We start from the raw sequence: 5,177 nt of genomic DNA on the forward strand, positions 1-5,177 counted from the left end.
GAACCCCAGTACCACCAAGAAAGAAAGAAAGAAAGAAAGAAAGAAAGAAAGAAAGAGAAAGAAGCCAAGTTAATATAGTTATTAAAGTGTCGTTACTTCTAAATATATGTAATTAAGTTAACTTAGCTGGTAAAATTTAACAGTGAGTATTCTCTTAAGTCTGATTATAAGAAACCAAATGAGGCAATCAAGCCGCGGCGCGGTTGCCGGAGCTCGCCCGCGCCATGGAGGCCCTGGTCCAGCAGCTCCCTCAGCCCGGCGGCGGGAAGCGCAAAGGCAAGGCTCAGTACGTGCAGGCCAAGCGGGCTCGGCGCGGCGACGCGGGCGGGCAGCGGCAGCTGGAGCCCGGGCTGCAGGGCATCCTCATCACCTGCAACATGAAGGAGCGCAAGTGCGTGGAGGAGGCCTACAGCCTGCCCAACGAGTACGGCGACGACCTGTACGGGCCTGAAAAGTTTACAAAGATCAGCAGCCCTCTGGCAGTGAGGGGGAAGATGATGATGTGGAAGCTGCCTTGAAGAAAGAAGTTGGTGACATTAAAGCTTCCACAGAAATGAGGCTAAGAAGATTCCAGTCAGTAGAGAGTGGAGCGAATAATGTGGTCTTCATCAGAACACTTGGGATAGAACCTGAAAGATTGGTGCGTCATATTCTCCTCCAGGATATGTACAGCACCAAGAAGAGGAAGACTCGGGTTATTTTACGAATGCTACCTATCTCAGGCACTTGCAAGGCTTTCTTAGAAGATATGAAAAAGTATGCAGAAACATTTTTGGAACCCTGGTTTAAAGCGCCAAACAAAGGGACATTTCAGATCGTATACAAATCTCGAAAAAATAGTCACGTGAAGAGAGGAAGTTTTCAAAGAGTTGGCAGGTATAGTGGGCGGCCTCAATTCAGAAAATAAAGTGGATCTCACCAATCCACAGAACACAGTAGTAGTGGAAATCATCAAAGCTGTCTGTTGTCTGAGTGTTGTGAAAGATTATTTGTTGTTCAGAAAATACAATCTCCAAGAGGTGGTGGAAGAGTGCAAAAGACCCATCACAGCTTCACCCAAAGCTGGGAAATGGCAAGGAGGTGAAGTTGGAACCTGAGGTCAAAGCAAATCAAAATGACCCAGCAGAAGGAGAAAATAATAACCAGCAGGTGGTACCAGACAATAGTGAGGAGCCGGGGCAGACAAAACCCGGGGTCAGAGGAGCAGGTGGTGAATGAGGGAGGGGCTAAACCTGAACTTGCAAGTCAAGTCACAGAAGGATCCCAGTCAAATGATAATGACCTCTCCTAGGAGAGGAGGTCTGTGTTGGAGATGGGTTTCTTAACGGGCTTTGTGAGATGGTACTAGGTTTCCATGTAAAATTATCATTAAAATATTAGCCTTTGTGTGCTGCCTCAGTGCTGATCTCACAATAATAAACAGTGATCCCTCAGCTCTGTTAACAGTTTCGTTAGAGTTTTCTCAACCCTGGATGGCAGTGTATATAGGCCTACCTGCTGTCGCACATGGGAGGGTGGGCGGAGGGAGGTGTTGGCTTTTTCTTCCTGGTTACCTTCCCCAGCCTCCCCTTATGCACTGCCAACTGACTTATGGGAATGAATACACTCTGACAGAAAATCAGAGGGAGGTTTTCATTGTAAGGAAGAAATTCTTTATGTGCCACAACTCAGCTATTTTCTGCCATTTTATTGTAAACATTGCAAGAAATGTGGATTCTGTAGATTAGAAGTGAATTATTTTGGGGTAGTTTTGTGATTTTCTATTTTGTCTGTTTTATTAATGTTTGTTATGAACAAATCTGATAGTTCATTGCTGCAGTTTTTGAAGGCAAGGTGCAAGAGAGATGGAGCATTCTAAGCATAGACCTCTGACATTTCTGTTAAGGTCAATGATGAAGAATTAGTCTCCAGTTACTTCCATCCATCTACTGTACAAAAAGGGTACAAAGAAGCTCTCTGTAGAGTGGTAGCTACTTTTTGTGGGGTCTTACGTGGACTCAGAATCCAAGCTTTCCTATTTTGTCACGCGTTGTCTGATACGCAGCTTACTAGCAGTTATGCCAGCAAGTAAAATCAGATCATAATGATTTGACAAGGATGTTGATTACTTCAGCTGGTCTTCTGATTGTCAAAACAGCAGTTCAAAAATCACATTTGGCAAAAAGATTTAAGTAGCAAGTTATTTCGTAGCAGACCTTATCCTCGAAAATAAAAATTTATGTAGTTAGTGAAAATCTAATAATGCTAACATTAAAATGCTGGGGCAGTACAAGAAATGAAAATTATTAATTTAAAAGTTGATGTATTGATGACACATCACATGATGCTTAAAGAGGTTTTGTGAAATTTGCTGAAAAACAACAGGTTCTGTGTGGGTTGAGTCAACACATTTTATAAATATGTCATGCTGTAGCATTTATAATATTTGTAAATGATGACAGTTAAAACAAGTGAGCAAATCCTTTTTTTTTTTTTTTTTTTTGTTGCTAGAAGTCTCCCAGAACAAAGGCCATTATATATTTACTGTTAGGTCTTCATACCTGAAAACCAAAGGTCTGTCAGCTCCAGTCCTGGTGCTCCATTGATGATGGCTTCAGGGCAGCTTTGCTTCATTAAAGGAAAAAAAAAAAAAGAAATCCCGATGTTGACAGATAGCACACTGCTTTTTTCACAGAGATGCCAATATCAAAAACCTGGAGATGAAGACAGTTCCCAGTAATGCTACAAACATGATTAACTATAGTAAAAATCCATTTATGTAATAGTGTTAAATAAACCCCAACTAACAGCAGGACACAGAGTACCTAACTCATGCTGCAGAGACCTACTGGCTTTTCAGAGGAAGCATTTTCATAGGATATTTGAGTGGAAAGGTGAATTCTCTATTCTTACAAGAAAATAGGATAGGTCTTGTTCACTGCTTTGAAAATGTAAAGTGGCTACAAAAACTAGCCTATTTAGTAGGCATTTCCACTGCATGTATAAATGATTGTTTCTGCAAGATCCTAGAGAAAGTTTTTTTCCCTTTAAAGTGATAGAATCTAAGATTTAGAAGGAAAAGAGCTCTGGAAAAGTTCATTTCTGCAGCAATCTGCATTTGAAAATGAAGAATACAAAAATCTCAAGTCTTACGAAAACCCACCTGGGAAAAAAACAAAACCAAATTAAGTAGCATGTCCTTTAATTTAGTGTTCACACTCATACCATGAAGGTTTCCTGCAGAAGCTAACTTATTGGAAAGTGCTTTTCAAGGACTCCTCCCAGGCAAAGTGATTGAAAAGGCTAGAAGAGAGATAGCATTGCAAAATAAACTGTCTACATTGAGAATATTAAGAGATTATAAAGTTAGTTTTGGAGATGAGTTTATTAGAATGTAGTATAAATGTTTAGACTTCCTACACAAGTGACCATGTTTATTTAATGGCAGTCAGTGTGAGACATTTCAACTCTTATAACTAGTGCCCCTGCTTGGTAAATTAGACTAGAAGGATTTGGGAGAGGCAGAGAATGGGCAGTACTTTGCTAATGTGCATGGGGCTGGACCTTCCTTAGATATTTTCAGATATTCAGAGTGTTAACTCTTAGTGAGGTTGAAGTGATCCTGAAGTACTACCATCATCTGGGGGGAAGGGAGGATAGGATTTTGGTGCCTTCTTCAGTGGACTTGCTCCAAGACAAAGATACATTTATTTTGATAGAACAAGATAGAGGGACTTTGGGGAGAAATTGGCCACACACCTACAGAACTCTAGGGAACTGAGTTCCGTTTGCATTGTGAAGCTGCTACTCTACAGAAAGATTTTGCTTTTATAGTTTATGTTTAGTTATCTTTTGTATTTATTTGCATTTGGAAGGCCTGACTGTGGTACAGGCTATCCCCTGATTACACAGCACTTGTGTTCTTTTTTTTATTATTATTAATTTATTTTTTAAATTGGTGCATTGTAGTCATATATCAATCACATTGGAGTACAAGACTTGAGAGGATATACAAGCACACATCATCCAATTAGCCCTCCTCCAGCCCCCATCCCATTCCCTCCCCCTCCCTCAATCCCAAGCTTCTTTGGTGATTAACTTTGATACATTTGTTTATGTACCTCCTGCGTTTTAAAGAGGCTCCGTCCTCCAGTATTCCATACCCTCTGATTGGTCACATTAGTTGCTTCACTATAGGGCCCTTTCTATAGCTCAACCTCTTCCTGTTGCCCTTTTCCTCCTAGTTATTGCTGATTAAGAGAAGCGTCTGATTTATATTTTCTGCGATATTTCTCTGTGCATGCTGCGTTGCAAGTACCGATCCCACTCTTGATGGTCCCAGTAGTGGCCTGGCTACTCAGTGGACTGATCAAGACCTCGCTGGCTCAAGCAGCGGCCTTGCCTCATGGGAGGCCCCAGTTCTGGTCTCGCTGGCCCTTGCACCAGTCTAACCCCTAAGCTGGCTTTGGTCCCGGCCTTGGAGGCCGCAGGAGTGAACTTGCCTCACGCCAGGCTCCAATGCTGGCCATTGGCCACTGCACCGGCCTAACCCCTTGGCAGGATTCCAATCCCAGCCTCGGAGGCCCCAGCACCGGCCTAGCCTCACGGCAGGCTCCAATGCCGGCCTCGTTGGCCCCAGCACCGGCCTAACCCCTCGGCAGGTTCCGTTCCCGGCCTAGGAGGCCCCAGCACTGGCCATGTCTCACGGCAGGCTCCAATGCTGGCCTCACCTCACGGTAGGCTCCGATGCCGGCCTCGCTGGCCCCAGCACTGGTCTAGCCCTTCGGCAGGTTGTTATCCTGGCCTCGGAGGCCTCAGCACCGGCCTTGCCTCATGGCAGGTTCCAATGCCGGCCTCGCTGGCCCCAGCATCGGCCTCACCCCTCGGCAGGCTCCAATCCCGGCCTCGGAGGCCCCAGTACCGGTCCTGCCTCATGGCAGGCTCCATGCCAGCCTCGCTGACCCCAGCACCGGCCTAAACCCTCAGCAGGCTCCCATCCTGGACTCAAAGGCCCCAGCACCGGCCATGCCTCACGGCAGGCTCCGATGCCTGCCTCTCTGGTCCCAGCATCGGCCTCACCCCTCGGCAGGCTCCAACCCCGGCCTCGGAGGCCCCAGTACTGGCCCTGCCTCATGGCAGGCTCCGATGCCGGCCTTGCTGGCCCCAGCACCGGCCTAACCCCTCGTCCGTCTCTGATA

General features: G+C 45.3%; 1 pseudogene across 1 annotated transcript; it reads left to right on the forward strand.

Annotated features, from left to right (window-relative positions):
- The first annotated feature begins 224 nt into the window (after nucleotides 1-224).
- On the forward strand, nucleotides 225-1,291 carry LOC308266469 (THUMP domain-containing protein 1-like; annotated as a pseudogene). The gene has a single exon. The product of its transcript is annotated as a THUMP domain-containing protein 1-like (transcript).
- Nucleotides 1,292-5,177: the final 3,886 nt, after the last annotated feature.

Source organism: Muscardinus avellanarius, assembly GCF_963383645.1.
Source record: "Muscardinus avellanarius genome assembly, chromosome: 8".
In the NCBI taxonomy this organism is placed as follows: domain Eukaryota; kingdom Metazoa; phylum Chordata; class Mammalia; order Rodentia; family Gliridae; genus Muscardinus; species Muscardinus avellanarius.